This window comes from Zosterops lateralis, assembly GCF_965231275.1.
Source record: "Zosterops lateralis genome assembly, chromosome: 4".
NCBI lineage: Eukaryota > Metazoa > Chordata > Aves > Passeriformes > Zosteropidae > Zosterops > Zosterops lateralis.
In genome coordinates, this window is record NC_139765.1 from 35,911,536 (window position 1) to 35,929,620 (window position 18,085).

An 18,085-nucleotide genomic window follows, 5' to 3' on the forward strand; every position below is an offset into this window, starting at 1 on the left:
GTTGCATGGGAAACACCCAGATTTTCAACTTGCTTTGTAATTTTGTTCCTTATGGATTTTCTTCCCAGCAGGTTTCACTGGTTTGTATTTATGTTCTGCCAGTCCTTAAAACAAAGAGCTAAAAAGTTACAAGACAGAGAAATATTAATAGAAAATGTTTGCTGTTCTATAGTGCCATGTTTTTATCCTCAGTTTTATCCTTCAGATTATTTAACAAAACCAGGCTTGATAAACCAGGCTTCATAAACTAGGCAAGTGGACATTTACTTTTTTCACTATGTACAAATGGGCTTATGTGAAGTACTTCCTTTACCAAGAAATAAACATCAAACTGTCAAGAACTTGCTCCATTTCAACAGAATACACTGCTCACTACTTATGAGCATGCTTACTGTATACATATGTATATGCACTGTGATTTTCTAAGGCTGAGTATTGGATGCAGAAATACATTTCTGATAGCTGACTTACTCTAAAGAGGTGCAACTGAGACGTCAAAAGCACCATCCAGATTAAAACTGGTATAGCAAAATGGATTACCCAGTCCAATGTCCTTATCCTCCTGCCTATCCATACTTCAAATGCTGCACATTCAACACTGTTTGGGAGTCTACGTGATTCTTAAATGGTCACTTAAACAATATTCAGTAGTGAGAGTTCCCTCTTCTTCACTATAAGACAGGTGTTCAGCACATCTGAAATTCTGCTCATCTCTTTAGAAAAATGTGCAACTGGTAATACAATTAAAATATAACAAACCCTAATGCCTTCATGATTGTACATGCCTTGTGGGATAAAATGTATCTAATCAGATACATCTAATAAGAAGTAAGCTATTATGCTTTGTTATAACAAATGGTAAGATTTATTCAATTATTTCTGGAAGTACCAATCAGTAACCTCAATCATTATAAGAAGCATCTTCTATGCCATGAGGTCCATTCCATTTGACACTGTTGTTGATTTACCTGCCTTCTGTGAAAAGTTGTCATGAAATTTTACTTGCAAAATTGTCATACCATTTTCACTACACTGTATTGTTCTATGTCATCCATATGTCATCTATGTCATTCATAGGTATTCTAAAAGGGAGGATTCTTTTTTAATATTAAGAGTAGGGTTTCAAAGGGAACAATGTGAAATAGACTAATATGGGCACCTTTAGCAAGTATTATAATTGAACTATCAGAAGTAAGCTGGTAATTTATATATACATAGAGAGAGAGAGAGTACAGTTTAAACTAGTTTAAACCCAAGTGACAGAAAGTGCTTTCTTGTATCTTGCATATTCAAAGTTGTATGTACTTGTTAACATTTAAATGTGTTCATACTACAATTAATTACAGATTTTTAATTTTGAGCAAGACGGTCTAAAAGTTGTATATTTCCATTGTGAAGAAAGTGTACAAAGTATTACTATGTAATTTTTTTTTTTTTAAACTAATACTGCATAATAAGGACACTTTCAAGGGCAGAGAATAAACACAAGCACTTCCAAATCTGAAAGTAAATGCAATGGGAAGAAACGTGGCCCAGAGTAATGCAAACCTTATAATGACTCTTCTGAAGAATCTGTTTTTAATTTCCAGTTTCTGTGGAAGATGCTCATATGGCAGGCTACACATTACATAGTTCCCTTGGCCACAGACTATTGAGACTGAGTGACATTTGCCATGAATTCTCAGCTTCCCTTGTAGAAATGGGGAAGGGGAAATCAGGAGATAAGCTCTGGAAAATCATGCTATTTGTTTTCTGGTAATTTATTTCCCATAGGCTCCTACTGTGGCAGCTTATTGGAATAACTTTTTGTGACTACACTGGAAGGTAATGTCAACTTTCCAGGGGTGGTGGAATTAGAAAACCCACCCAGATAAAACAGGTGTTAACAGTCCTGCTGGGAGATGTTTCGTGCATTCTGCTGACTTGCTGTTGCACGTGGCCTAGATTAAGGCACATTTCATATTTCTATCAAAATTATGACACATTTTAGGGGGTTAAGCAGAATACACTGACATGCAGACACATTCAGCTTAACTCTTTTGTAGCAAACTCCTCATTATTTGCAATAGAATAATTTAAGGAGCATTTAATAAAAATATCTATCAGTGAACCATGCAGCTTCATTCCAGAACTGTTCCAAACTAAGCACTGACTTTCAATAAGAGACTATACATGCAAATTAAAAACTTATTTACTGAAGGCATTTGGGAAGAATTTTACCTTAGAGAATAATAACTACTGGTATGTAGAAGGCCTCCTAGGCAAAAAATTTTTAGGAAATGATGCTGGAGTTATTTAATTATAGTTATTTTTTGAGGAAAAAATTACAATCTTATTTAAAAGTGAAATAGCTTCTACTTCCTTTTCCAACAGATATGAACATGCACATCAAATTCTTCCAACACGCAGTCCAAACACGAAATATGACCAGTAAACCCAGAAATGCAAAAACAAATTAACTTCTCAAGTACTTGGAGAATTCAACAGACATATGTACTGACCTGCTGATAAAAGAATGTATGAGGTCACTACTGAGGTGAAAGCATGGGCTAGGGTGTGTATTGTTTTTAAGAAAATGGTACAGTGGGAATTGAATCCCTTCTGGCATGAATTACTGTCAGCCCTGTCAGGAACACAAAAGCGACAATTGGTGTTGGAAATTTTTTCACTTAGCCCCTCACTTGGAGCTTGGAAACCTTAGAGTGAATGTGAGATAATTTCTGTAATGGCAAACACAGAATACAGTTTGTTTGTTTGTTTGTTTCTGTCTGTACACATCAGGAAGTTAATGAATAATTCAGTTACTGTAAATAAAAACCAATCCTAATCATAATTTTTAGATGGCCAAACAGATAATTATAAACATCTGCTGGTCATTTTCACATAAAACCAAAGAATGCTCTATCCACAAACACCAAAAACCCTCCAGCACATAAGAGAAGAATGCAAAATTTTACTCTGATTATCTTTATAATCATGTGATCTTGCTTCTCCACTTTCTACTCACTCTTCTTTCTGTTTCTTGTCTTGCCTGCATTTGCTCTCCCCATTTTTATACAGTAGTCTCTGCAGTGGACACTATAAAGCACAAAACACAGCAATGGTAATTTCTGAAATGCTTTTGCACTACTATAATAGAAATTGTGAGAAGAAAGTTTTGGATTTTTGGTTGGAATAGAGTACTGGGTTTGAACCAGAAAACCATGGATGTATTTCAATATATTTCAAAAATGTCTTAGAAAGCTAAATATGGTTGCACAGCAGAATGGATCAAAAGAAAAGACAGGGCCAAATTCTCTTCTAGTGTCTGCAAGTAACTTGCTACTTCAGGACTCTAGTTCTACAGGCCTGAGGCCATCACCACCATGAAAGAACCTTATACATGCACTAAGAACATTAAATTGAAGATAAATACTACCCTGGGAGGACCTTTTTTTGATAATGATAAAAAGAACTCTGTTAAACACAGTATTTCTTAAAGCAATGCTCTAGTCTAGTAAGCCCTTTTGCAATTTTTTATTTTTTTTTAAATTATGCAACACTTCTGAGTCAGCAAGGTACCAGTATCTAAATATTTATGAACTTGGAAACTTCTGAAAACTGGAGGGCATTGTGAAAAAGCACACCTCTTTAAAACACAGGAGGTTCTCTCCATTAGGTCAAAAGAGACTCTACAACAGAGTCTTCATTTATTAGATTTAATTAAACCTTTGAAAGATTCCAGTTCTCTCCTTCACCACTACTTAGTGCACAGCAACTTCATTCAGCTCGCTCAAAAAAGCAGCTTTTAGAAATAAGGCCAGTACAACCAGTGGTGGAATAAATCCTTTAAAAAATAAGTAAACAAGTAAACTACAAGGCATTGCACTTCATCTCTTGAACTTTGCCTCTGGAATCCATCCAGATGCACTGCGTGCTTTCTGAACCCTCCCTCTTGACTCCACTAGAAGTCATAATGCTACAGATTGTGCAGGAGAAACACTAACAGTTTGCTCCTATCCATCTGGCCTTTCAACTTCATGAAAATTCTAAGGTTTTTTTTTAATTAGATAGATTTTTCATATTACCCTGGGAATAGTTATAGAATTTATAGAATATACATTATTTGTAGAACACTGAGCTCATTAAAAGAAAAGTGATAAAAAATACTTGTTATTAACAACATCTAAAAGTACTGCCCAGAGTTTTCTGTAGGACTAAGGTTATGTGGCTAGTCCTCCAGCTGGAACCTAATGTCCTTGGGAATATATGCATAAGAGAACATAAATTACTAGTTTTCCTCCTTGTTTAATTTTCATATTACTTACTCAAATTGATTTAAACCCCAAAGAAGAAGACAAGAAAACCTGATGGTGAATTGACATCTGTCCTGGGTTGACAGTGCTCTCTATCCCATAATCCCATATCGTGGACTCCCTTGTTATGTCTAAGAGGTGTTCCGTCCCCTTTAGGGGGGGCGGGCACTGGCCTGCTGGCGGGCTCCGCTGCTGCTTTGGCTTTGGCTTTGGCTTTCCTGCTTCTAGGCGCTTGCTGTCTCGCAATTTTCTGCTAGTTTCTTGCCCTTTCGTTCTTTTGGTTTTTTTCTTCCTTTCTTTCTGCCGCCTCTGTGCTCTGTTTGTTTTTTTTTTCCCTTTTCCTCTTCTCCCTTTCCCCCCCCCCCCCCCCCTTTTAAGATTTAGGACCGGCACCCGGAGCTGATCTGGCTGGAGGAGTCCGAAAGAGGATCGCCGGGGCTCGTAAAAGAAGCTGCACGCCCTCCCCCTCACAGTAACCTGAGCTTTTTCTGTTCTTTTTTTTTCCCTTGTGTCGGGGGGTGTTTATTCATTTGTTAATAAACCGGTTTTTTCCACTTTGTGTTCAAGAGATTCCTTCCCAAACCCAGGGTTGGGGGGAGGGGTGGTAGAGGTTTTGTTATTAGGGGATTCCTTGAAGGTTTTCCCCTAATTCAACCCAAACCAGAACACATCACAGGTTATTAAAACCATTCAGATTAAACCAGGCACCTTTAAAACCCACAGGGATAATACAAGAGATTCATATTCAGGCTTTCACTTTTGCTAGTGTACCTGAGTATTGCATTTCAAACCATGTTTAGCATAATATACATAGGAATTATGAGGCCATGCTGTACATGTTTTCATGCCACGCTTCTAAACAACTTTCATGCTTGCCTATCTCTGCCCTTTTCTCATAACTATGGTAAGAATTTTCCACATTTTCACAAGATCTCATGTCTAGATTCTCAGCCAGGGACAACAAAAGCACCTGGAACCACAGAAGGCAGTGGGATATCTGCTTGTAAGCTCAACAGGCGCAGATTCTTTTTCTTGACTTCTCTGCTAAAAGCTTTAAGAGAAATATCAGAAGTGCTCAAGCCTATAAAATGAAGCCTTAACAAGCACTTAGGGCTTGTTGTCACATCACTTCCAATTGTAGCCAATGAAGTGTAAAGTGTAGGAGGAAACAATTTTTTAAATAGTTATCCAAGTGTTTTAAAGTTCCAAAATACTGCCAGTATTACATGAAAAAATAAGCATTTTAGAGGGGCTTTAGAGGGGGTACATATCTTCAAATACATTAATTCATACAATGCAACCATCTAAATCTTTCAAAACTGTTTATGCCAAGAAATCCAAATAGAAGCTTTATATATACAAGAACTGTGAAAACACCCTTTCACATATGTTTACCCTGGAGTGTTACTGCTGATCTGCCCATGAAGTAAGTAAGAGTTCTTAGGAAAAGAAAAAAAACAAACACCTAATTTAAAGTTGTTATTGGGCGGAATTACTGAGAAAATCTGTGTGAGAGGAAAAACAGCTCACATGGCTGGGATGCTGACTAATTAGTTATGTGTACACTTAGAATATAGGAGACTATAACTATCTAACTCCATGAACTACTATTTATGAAAAAAAAAAAAAATATGAACTATTACATGCAAATAAGTCTCAGTTCTTAAGTGTGGAAACCAAGGGATGAAGAAAATTCTTGTGGTGTTTTTTTTCCCCTAGAGGAAAAAGCCATTTGTACATTCCCATTGTAATTCCAGAGAAATGCTGAAGAATCAAGAGGTATGAGTAATTCAGACAAGGTTCTAATTAGCTGCCAATACAAGCCTAAACAAAATATAATCTAATTGTTATAGAATTAAAGACTGCCAAAAGCTACAAGCTAAAGTACAAATATATTTCTCTTTCAGGAAGACTGTCCAGATTCACCTTTCAGAACTTTGTGGGTTTGGTGTTGGTCTGGATGCCACCTGAAAGAGTTTCTAGGAACTACATAGATAAACAAATACTTTAAGTTGATATAAACTACCAAAAAGGCAAAAAAATATTTGTGGTCAGTTTGTGAGATTGAATACAACCTTGTCCCAACAACAAAAAAAGTATCTTGGACAGACACTGAAAATGAACCCTGCCCAGACTAATACATTTCCAGACACTGGGCCAACTTAAAATAAGTTCAATTCTAAATAAGTGTACCCTTGATTTATGTCATGTGGTCATCTGTTGATCATATGGTCAGCAGACTCCTCAGACTAGGAGTGTTTCAAATAATTCCTGCACATCAGAAAGCTGCCAAATAGATTACTATATTTATATTTTTACTATTTATTTCTGCTGAAACAAAAATGGCTGTACTGTATTCTAATTATTTATGTATTAAGTTTCAGGCCATAGTGGATTTAAACAGACAAGTTACGTAAAAAAAAAAAAAAAAAAAAAAAAAAAAAAAAAAAAAAAAAAAAAAAAAAAAAAAAAAAAAAAAAAGGAGATTTTGTTAACATTTTAATTAACTTGATCAAAAGCCTCTATATGAAAAAGCATTAGTTAATGCTGTTGAAATAAACAGTCTTTGTGATAACTTGCAAGTTCTACAGTTAATTTAAGCCAATTTACCAATCTGTATCTTAACAGCATTGCCTATAACAGGGTCATCAGCTGTAATAAAGTTTATATTTAGAGTTTACATTAGTATTTAAATCCAGTTCAAAGTTTGTCAAAATCTTTACTAGCACAGAATTTCAGGTGCCTCATACTATCTGGTGCCACTTCAGAGCAGTCTGATCCATGGGCTCTTGACAGCAGGAAAAGGCTGGTAGAGCAGTTATTTCAATGAATGAAAAAGCCATGACTACTCTCCATCTGGTCCCATGGCAGTGGACATGATTGTGAAGGACACAGGATATTTTCTGACAAATACTGCACATTTCATTTTGACATTTCATGGAATATATGGTGATTACAACAATAGTGCATAAATATATACTGAAAGAGCAAGCAAAGAAGTGCATTCTAACTCCCTAACACAGTAACTTTAGATATTGGGGTAAGAGCAGGAGAATGAAGGAAAAGAAAATGCCGGGGTAATTTTTTTCTTTTAAAGTCATCCCTCACATTGTCATTCTCAGAGAGGGAATATTGACCTGATGGAGCACTGCTGCATGTTAGTCATGTGTGCCAGCAATAGCACATTGGGGAGAGGCTGTAAGTGGAAGGGATTTGCAGCAGGGTTCAAAGAGGAGTTTGTTCTTGGAATATAATTAAGGGCAAATAAAATCACAAGTTTAGGCGGGTTAGTGTGCATAAAAGTCAAGGGACTCCAAAATGGTGAGTATGTAAAAGATACTGTAAAATCAAGCAGATTTGGCATTCTTTCCATAAAAGAGGCTCACACTAAGCTACAGCAGATGTAGGCAGCTTCTGTTCCAGCAAAGATCAAGGGCAGAGTGAGAAAATACATCTGGACAGATCCTAGTAGTTTCAATATGCACCTACTTTTATTTTTTTCTCTTCCTTTTCTAACATGGTAATTGTATTAAATTCTGGAAGTAATGCAACACTGCTGAAAAAACTCAAACTTTTTGAGGCAGCAAATTTTTGATATTTTACTTTGTAACAGGAGAGAAGGGAGAGGTTGTAAAGATTTTCTAATGTACGTCATAATTAAAAATGTAGTAAGACAAAATAGTTTTTGTGGCCACATTAGTCTGTAATTAACAGGAAGATTGCTAGAACATTCTGCGTTACTTTATTAGCCTCATGTCTTTCAGTCTCTTTTCTGTAAGACCAAACTTTTAAATATCAGGTATGTACAGTGGCTAAAAGATGATTCAGTGACCAGTACTGTCACCTAAGCATAATGTACCACACAATACCTCCAAAAGCTTGATCATTTGTTGATAGTGTTTCCTTTAATTTTAAACATATGTAAATGGTTAAAATTACAAGAAGGGTGCCTTCTTTCTTCCCTTCTGCAGCTAAACTCACAATGCAAACCATGTTCCACCCTAACATTGCTAGTTACTTTAATGACAATGGAAGCCACAATTTGTTGCTTTCTGGCACCCTCTGCTGCTTTACACATTGCACCACAGACAGCATTTTATGGGCAGTTGCACAGTCCCTGTATCTTCATTAAAACATCCTCCCAGTAGTTGCATTTCCCAGCCCAACCAAGTAAAATTATGATACTCATACTTGGTATATACTCACATTTATTATTTGCTGATGTTAATGCTTAATTCTCAAAATCTGTCTAGTAGCTCTTTTCTAAACTTAATCTGGACCCACCCTAAGGAGCAGAGATATTAATTCTGGCAAATCTGTAGAAGAGTGACCATTTTGTGCTCTCACAGATGTCCGGATAAAACAAAAATTCCAAGAATTTGAAAGCTCCCACAAACTTTGTTTTCCAAATGAGAGCTAGAGTGGCTTAAATACCTTTGGAAGTGAATACAGGCATTGAGAGTTCAATCAGAACTGGACAAGGTGCTTCACAGAGATGCATGGCCATGAGTGTGAGCCACACACTAAAACACATGCTCACATTGTTTCTCAAGAAACATGTTCAGTAACGATTGCATGTTACTGAAGCTTCAGAATTCCATTGTCAAGAGAGGTAGTGGCAGATTATTTTAGGAGGAAGGATGAGTGAAAGGCCTGAGTAGTTCACTTGAATGTTAAGAAATATTCTTTTGTGAAAAGTCTGCCTCTCCGAGGAAACTCAAGGCTCCACAGACACAGAATAGCCTTCTCTAAATAACATACAAAAATTACAAAAGTCTAAGAAGAAGTGGGAGTGGTTAGAAAATATTTAAATAGAAGTCTTCAACTATAACTATAAGAGAACTGGCATTTTGCCACAGTTCCAAAATAATGAGACATTTGAAAAATCTAGAAAGCTGACAAAATCTCAACATTACCAGAAAGCCTTGTTTGGTTATACTGTAAAATAAAACCACTTCAGATACATTGTTTATTTTCTTGTTCAGCTTAAATATGCATTTTTTGCTGTTCAGCTAAATATCACACACTTTCTTCTCTATTTTTAAATCCAGTAAACATTCTAGACATTCCTGGTATTTATAACATACTCTCCCTATAGAAGATGATAAAAATACACCATCAAGAAGCAGACAAATTTACTGTAATCTGCTGCTGGTATCTGGGAAAAATCTGTTAATGTCGTATAACCACAGGTGCTTTCTCGAATGTATGTCATAGTCAATTTATGTGTATGTATTTTAACTGCAAATTTATGTTAAGACTTTTCAGTGTATTGCTATTAACGGAGGTTTCAAGGCCATTTATTCCTCACCTCTTTTTCTAAGCATATGCATTGCTAATATGTATTTGTTCTATTCCAAACTCCAGGGAATGTTCACATGACTTTTTTTAGGGACAAAAATAAAACCACCACAAAAAAATCAACTAAAAATTGAAGAGCATGGAAAGCTAATTACAGATGGGTGAAATGGAGAGACTGTAAACTACATCTCTTCACACAATAAACACTTCTAAGTGTACATCACTCATTAGTTTTCAAGCATACTGCAGCATTTAATCTCTGCATGACCTCCCAATACAGTTTAAGTTTCTCATCAATTTGCGTTCCTGACAAACACAACTGAGGGATGGGAAGAAGAGATAGATGGGTGAGATGATCATATCTCAGGGGCATGAGTGGCATATTCCAGATAGAGATTGAGAGGAGGTGGGTTTCAAGGAACTGCAGGGAGGAGAGGGAGAAGGAAGGCAGGTGTTTGAGGGAAAATAGTTAACTTTAGGGAACAAAAATATATTTTAGCATTCGGTAGTCTTTGTCTACAGAAGCAAAGCGTGCAAAACCCTAATGCCAGTCCTAACCAAGCAAACCCAGCTATAACCTAATGACTCAGTAGATTTCATGGAGACTGTATAAGTATTCATCACAATATACGTACTTTTCATTACATGATTATTTCATTAATATCTAGATGAGTTATTCTCATATGATTCTACATAGTAATTACACAAGGGATTTGCAAGTGTAAACAAAAAGGCTAATAACAGTGCATGATTTATACTTCATGAATAATGTACTTCTAGCCTAGTAACATAACACTCAGGATGTGTTCCTGCAGCATTTTCTTTTATGGCTTCAGACAGTCAAATGTGAGTGACTCAGGGGAATATGTATCTCAGTGGCTGATACTACAGTGACTAACTGAGCTATTCTGTAAGAGAGATTGTTATAAATCTTGTGGTCCTTTTAATGTTCTCAAATGTAATGTTCTAAATATAAAGAGAACTGCTTGTTTCATTGCAGAATAAAGAGGTGTCACAAAAAGTCAAACTCGAATCAAGCCATGTCAAAAAAAAGAGATGATTTTGTTGCCTTTTCCTCTATTTCCTTTCTAAGACAGTAACATTTTTCGGCAGGATGAATGAAGGGCTCCATTCTTTATTCTCTACTAATCTCACACTTGCAGCAGTTCTTCCATCCTTTCCTCATTTTTCTTGTACTCTCAGAGTAAAAATATGCTTGGTCTACCACAAAAAGGCAACTGTTACTCTCTGTCCAGCTGTCATCCCATCTCTATTTTCTCTAAAATTTGTTGAGTTCCTGAAACTTTTAGGGTTTGTTTAGAAAACCACTTGGAATTCCTCTTCTTCCAATTCTATGCTAAACCACTTTGCCTCTCATCTTACTCAAACTGGCTGTGTTAATAACATTTTTAATCTCTTATCAGCAAAACTTGAAACAAGAATTCAAACATCTACATCCTTGAGATTCAACCATCGTAAACACCTTTAACCTTGCCCTTACAGAAATTTTTCTCTTTCCTTTCTTTAGTCTCTTCATTCATATAGTCACAATTATTCCCAAAATGTATTCTTATGTAGCCCCTCATTATTTCCTTTATCTTTTTTCTTTTGAGGTTACACATATCTCTCATCTTGATACATTCATGTTCATTTTTACTCTAGTCATTATGTCAAGTTAATTTAATCTGTAAACAAAAAAAACAAACTTCAATGTCTACATTAATGAAGATGTTACTTCCTGTAACTATCCTTCAATTTGCATTATCTGTTTGCATATTTTCACTGTAGATATATCTACATGCATTGCTTTTTGCCAGAGAGTTTTTAAATTTCTGTGGCACAGAAGATTACATTAAAAAAGGCACGAGCATCCTGCAAGCCACACATAAGTTCATAAAATGGCTTTGTTGGTGCCTAAAACAAAGAAGGAAACTCCAATCCTCAAGTTCAGCTCCTAAAATTTTGTCCTGCACTCATCATTCATGATTCAAGAGTTTGAAATATGGGAGACTTCAATGATAGTTGGCTTTGGCATTCACTAAATGCCAAACAAATTACAAATGCTCTGAAGCCATCTTGTAGGTTGTACACTGAAGAGTGGATTGCAAGTATCTGCATGTGTCAAACATTATTCAAGAAAGTCAACCCTCAAACAGCTGAGGACAGTCACTGGGAAGGATGTGGGAATGAGATTAGTTCTTAAAAAGAAGATCACACCCTGAACCTACCTAGGAAATGAGAGGACTTGCCCAAGAAAGCATCTTCAGAAGGCTAGTTAGGACATGCCCCTGGCTATGACAGTATTGGGCCCTTGGATTCTGGGAATCCCAGAAAGGTTAAAAGTTTAATGTAAATCACCTACCTAGTGAAGAAACTCACAAAGCACAGCTAGTTAAGTAAAAATATATACATGAAAGTGCCATCAGACAATGGGAAAATCTGAATATGCATCAGGTTGAGGAGTGTAACTTCCCTCACAGAAAAAGATCTGCTTATATCCTTTCATAGTGGAGCTGTATCAGCCTTGCCTGCTCTTCCACCTAGAGCTGCCAGTGTTGCAAGGCAGGAGAGAACAGATTGTGACAATAAGTGTTTGCTACCAGTGTGACTCTAATGTGTATTTAACTCGCATTAATTAAAAATTATTGCATGAGATTTAATTCTGTCAAACCATGAGAGCTGGATTCAGAAATGTGCAATTAAAAGGTAAGTAAATCCTTGTGAGGCTGGACACCAGAGAACATACAAGCTGTGCATTACCTCGACTCAATTTTCCCTGGGAATGGGGATCATGATGCTTCTGTCACCACTTAGTAAGTCAAAGTAAGAAAAGCAATTGATGGGAGCTTGCTAACTTGTCCTGGGTTGCAGTGTAGGATGTACACAAAGTATTTATTCTATCACCATCTTCATGAACTGTTAAACCAAGTGGGGCAGTGTTCTTCCCAGGCCCCTGCCTTTGGGCTGTCTTCTGCTAATGGCCCAATAACGCCTGGCCCATGACTCACAGGTAACTCCCTCCAGGGGTTATCTCTGTTTAATGGGCCATCAAGGACCTACTTCACAACTCCTCATCCCATTGTGAGATGCTCTGCCCAGGGGGAGGAGCCAAGCATTCTCACCTGGATATAAGCTGGTATTTGCAACAGTGCAAGCAGCCCTTACCTATTGGATTCCCAGAGGACCAGAGCTACCAGACCTTTCTACAGGATCACTGCTTCAGGAAGACCACCTCATCTGGACTGCTTCCACCACCCTGCTCAGGTTGTATTCTGGCTCTGTCAGTGGTCCTTTGTGTTACTGCATTTATTTTATTTTATTTTATTTTATTTTATTTTATTTTATTTTATTTTATTTTTACCTTTTTACCTTTCTTCTTATTAAATTGTATTTCTGACTTGGAGCCTCTCACTCGTTTTGCTTTCAAACCATGACATAACTTCAGGGGACAGGCTCATAAACACTGAGGGCAAACGTCCTCATGAAGTTCCCAGCTGGATAACAACCTGGCTTGAGGCTGCACAATACGGTCTGAATTTAAAAAAAAAGGGAGTCAGTACAGATGTCAAAGGGGTCATTTAGGGGTCAATGCAGGAAGAAACTGGCCTACACATTAAAGGAGCCAGTGTTAGTTTTCAAAACTCATATTGAATTGCCACTTTCCCAAGGGACCATATTTCTTCACCCAGCCAAATTTCTGTATGTATTTCTATCTGTCACACTTGCATGGAAGGCTCACCGGAAGCTGCTCCTAAGCACCTGGAGCTGCTTCAAAGCACAGAAAGTGTATCCTGAATCCATACAGCCAATGCCATCAACAACTGCATCAGCAAAGCCAGGAGATTCTTACACAGTTCAAAACTGTGCAGGCAGGAAGAGCTTATGTGGGCCCACTTGACAATGAACATAAGGATGATATTTTCAGACTTCTCATTCCTCAAAGAGCTATACACCATACACATACCATACACATTTTCATATGGAATTAGTGAACCTTAGTAGAACCCTCAATGCTTACTTTATACACAATTATCCTGTTCTTCACAAACAATTTTTAGACACAGAATATCATGCTGATGTTCTCATCCTTGAATATTGACATTGCTGGACACAGACAGGTGCTACTCCTCAGTGTCTGCCCAGCACATCCGTATCACAGGAAGTCTGAAGGACACATGGCACATTTAGCAGTTGTAGTTTCCACCCATATATCCTGTCCACAGGCTGACTCCCTGTTAAGAAGAGATCTGCATGCACCCCATCCTCTTGCAACCTTGTCCTCCTCCAGAGAAAAACCCAAGCATGTGAGCAGAGACGACCATGGGCTTCTGCAGGACTACAGGAACACCACAGAACACATCTAGCACAATAAATTACAAAGCAATGTCTACCAGTATACACAGGAACTTTGTCTTTGGGCTTCACACACTAACTTTCTGTCTCACAGAAAAAGCTCCCTGGTTAAGCAGAGACTGATTCTCCTACTCCATCTTCCTCTTGTTAACATACACAACTTTTCTTCAGTCTCATAGAATAAAGCAACATTTTTGGCATTCTTCTGTCTTTTTACAAAACATTTTTAATTAATTAATGTCTTTTTAAAGGCATTATTAATGAAATTAAGTACTATGGTGTCGAAATTATCTTATATCGTTCTAAACACAGCCACACCAATTCACTTTCATGGGATACACTGCTGCTCACCCAAAATCGGTGCTAACTCTGATAACTAAAAGCTTTTTACTAAATATTCTTATCAATTTGGAGCACATCTTCTTCACTCCCTGATTTCCAGGATGAACAAGACCTGCATTTTTAGTAAACTCAACTTTCTCTGTGGGACTGCAGCATCTCTGTATTCTAAATAATAAAAACTACCTTTGATGCATACTTTTGGTTTTATAAACTGGTAGAAAAGTGTGTCAAAGATCGGACTGACAGAATAAAAAATAGTCTTCATGAAGTGAAGCATACAACAACACTCGGACACTCTTTAATGAGAAAGGTCTCTCCAGTGCTAATAGAACTATGAGAAACCCCCAGCTACCAACAAAATAAGGATGCTTTTGTACCTATATGTGTATTGGCAGAGACACTTCTTGTGGGAAGTAGCAAAAGCTAATTCTAAGAAAAAACATCTACTAATGCAGCATTAATTTTTGAAGGAAAAATCAGCTTTTTTGAAGGAAAAAGTGCGATAAACTAAAAATTTTTGGCAACTTTGAATTTGTTTTACGATTTGTGCTGCTGACAGCTCTGTAAACTGCATGAGGAAAGAACAAAAATATGAGTTTTGTAAAAACCACTAGGGAGAAAACTGCAAACATCACCATTAAAGGATTTTCAACACCTTTTGATTTTCTTGCATTTTGATTCTCCAAATAGCGCTGGATGGATTGAACCGGTTTGTTTTGTTTGCTTACTGTATGTTTGATGTGATGTGTTAAAAGCCGAAACAGAGATTTTCAGTTATATTTATCATTTGTTCTGGAGGAAAAAAAAAAATCACCTGAATGCTTTCTCTTTGAATAATTGCATAAAAGCTTTATAACATATTTTCTACCCAGAAGGCTATCTCGCTTTTTCTAATGATGGGGGAAATTGAAATAGAAATTAAAGAAACAAATGGGTTAAAAAGAAGCAGAAAGGAATTAGCTTTAGATTTTATCAAAAGGTAAACCGTTGAAATCTCATTATTTTCTAAATAAAGATGATATGAAATGTCCTTAATTGATATACTTATGGATTAATTCATGCAAGGAAAAGATAGAAACTCATGTGGCATTATTTTCCATTGAAGGGATTCAAAGAGATGATGAAAAAATAAAAGCTGTATATTGTTCCTTGAAAGCATAGCTGTAAGGAAAAAATAGGCAAGACTATATGATACTACAGACAGGCAGCATATGCTGTAATACACAGAGGTTTAAATCCTTATTATATTTATGAAAATAATAAGAAATACTAAAATCTATTCACCACAGTAGACTGACCCAGTAAACAAGCCAACCTCTCCAATTCTCCTACAACTTTCATTTATTTAAAGCTACTGAGATTTAAATATGAAATAACTTATCCCCCAGTACATCTCAGATTCTCAGGTTCTGAGTGCAACATCAAATGGGTGAACATAATGAATCCTGGTAAAGCTATCTATGAAGAAAATAGGTTCTCCTGGGTTTCACAGATTTTTAGGTTTTATGAGCTTGGACCTATGGAGCCAATTCAACTTGTCTGCAAGTATTTTATGTAACAGTGCCAAAATGAGCATAGGGTGCAAGACATTGCAATAGAACTAACTAAACGAAAACTAAACCCTAAGCATTTTATATACATTTAAAATAAACATTAAAATATGTTTATAATTTAAAGTAACAGCTGAATTGAGATGCCTCAAAAATCATTTGAAAGATGATGCCACTGGCAAGAGGAAAACCAAGTTATGAATGGAAAAGAACTTGGGAATATTGGTAGTGACTGATCATGAACTAGCATCAATATCATCCACAGAGAGTATCAAGAATTTCCAATAGCAGACAATCCATGTCAGTGTTCTCTAGCTTTTTTAAGGCTAATAAAATATCTTAGACTTCCTGAAAATGGGTATCAAAGGCCTCCTAGAAAGGGTATCAAATGGCAGATGAATAGAGAAAACATTTCCCCTTAATTGCAAGTTATGAGAGTAAGGATTATGAAAACATATGTGTAAGAAGAGGGTAGTGGGATTCTTGAGGTTTATTTACTTAGACTTTTAAAATTAGAGCACTGAATGAATGGCTAACAAATGTTATTGGGAGTATTTTGATTGTTGCTGGTTTAATGGCTGATGTTCCAGCAAGTTCTCATAGGACATATTGCTACATACTGGTGTATGTCAAACACACAACATGCAAAGTAGCTTTGACTACTGTTATGTTTATTTTGTTTTCTCTGCATATCACAATCTACCATTAACTGAGTGGGCTAGCAAAACTGAGCACTGCCAAGTAAAATTACCTGAAAATACGGTAAAAATGTGCCTTTGGCTAGATTAGACCAGTGCAGAGCCCAATGGAAATAGAGAGCAGGCTCAAAACCTGGGGTCTCTGAGAGAAAAACTGACAAGTTTGAATTACTTTAACTTTAGTACATTTTAAATTTCCAAACTCAGTTTAGAAATCAGCGGTATAGAACTGGTACGTGAAAAGGCAGGAAATAATTTTATCAGGCTGTAGAGATAAAATTATTCAATAAACAAGATTTTGTCAAAGAATGGATAAATAAATATATTAATATGAAGTTAAAGTGGCTAAATGTGACGCTTTAGTCACTGTGCAAACACTGATGTATGACTAGGCAAAGCAGTTTTCAAAGCACCTGGTTTGACACCCAGAGCACCTGGGACATATTCTTTGGCCTGGCAGAGCTGAGAGATGGGCTTTAGACTTATGAAAGGACAAAGATGGATGCAAGGAGAGCCACAAGCACTGCTGCAGCATGGGCATGCTCTGACCATGTTTCCTTCATAGCTGCATGGAGCTAGAGATGAAATCCAGAATTTCTGTGCCACATAAACATGCAACAGGGAACATACAGCAATGTTGTTTGGGAGATGCAAACATTGCTAGAGTGAATAGTTCTCTCTGCAGCTCGTCTGTCTCTCAGGGAAATGAAGTTTGTTAGACAACGGAGCAGTGGGTCCCTAAGCAGTCCTAGATGGCCACTAACCACTTACATAACCTTGGAAAATCAAACCACTTCCCTGTGCTTTTGTGTCTCCTTGTTTGTCTTGCCTGTCTGAAATAGCAAGTCTTAACTTGATTGAAGTAGAGAGTGATTATCTCTTGATCTGTGTGTGTAATATTAGAGTTCTGTGCTGGAGTTCCCAAAGTTCTCAGCCAGGGCCACTAGGTGCTGCTGTAATATGAGTAATTAAAATAATAACTATTATTAAGGAAATTGTGTGTATTGTTTCTATGGACTATTTCATAAAGTCTGAAAGTCAGAGAAAAGTTTATTCTAAAGCTGTCCATTTTTTGAACAATAAGAACCAAAAGACCCCATTATTCACTTCACTAGTACTCAAAAATTTTGCCTTTACCTTTTGACGCTTTGCAGAAAAAAGCTGCAAACACCTTCCACCTTTAAAAGATGATCTGAAAAAATGCACTCTTTTTTTCTATTTCATTTCCATTTTTAAACCCAGTTTCAGCAGTTTGCTATTATGCAAGTTCAACCAAATCACTATACTCCAAAATCCTTGCCAGCTACACAGCTATGCACCTTATTTATATATTATTTGAATGTGAACAGAAAGGCAAAGACTTCAGCATGGGAGAACATGACTTGGATTGTAAATGATTCAATGAATGCATGGTGATTTTACTGAGGCTCAGATTTTGTGTCTGTCCCTTTCACAGTATTCTAAGGAGGTTTCATCTTATTAAATGTAGTTGACTTGCCATAAACACAGTAAAAGATTAATAAGACTCCATATGAATCACAGTCAC

At 36.7% G+C, this 18,085-nt stretch overlaps 1 protein-coding gene across 2 annotated transcripts in view; it reads right to left on the reverse strand.

Moving 5' to 3' along the window:
- The window catches only part of NAV3 (neuron navigator 3), a gene marked incomplete at its 5' end in the record, with an annotated part of 250,369 nt that overhangs the window by 161,241 nt on the left and 71,043 nt on the right, over nt 1–18,085 (reverse strand). The window lies entirely within an intron of this gene.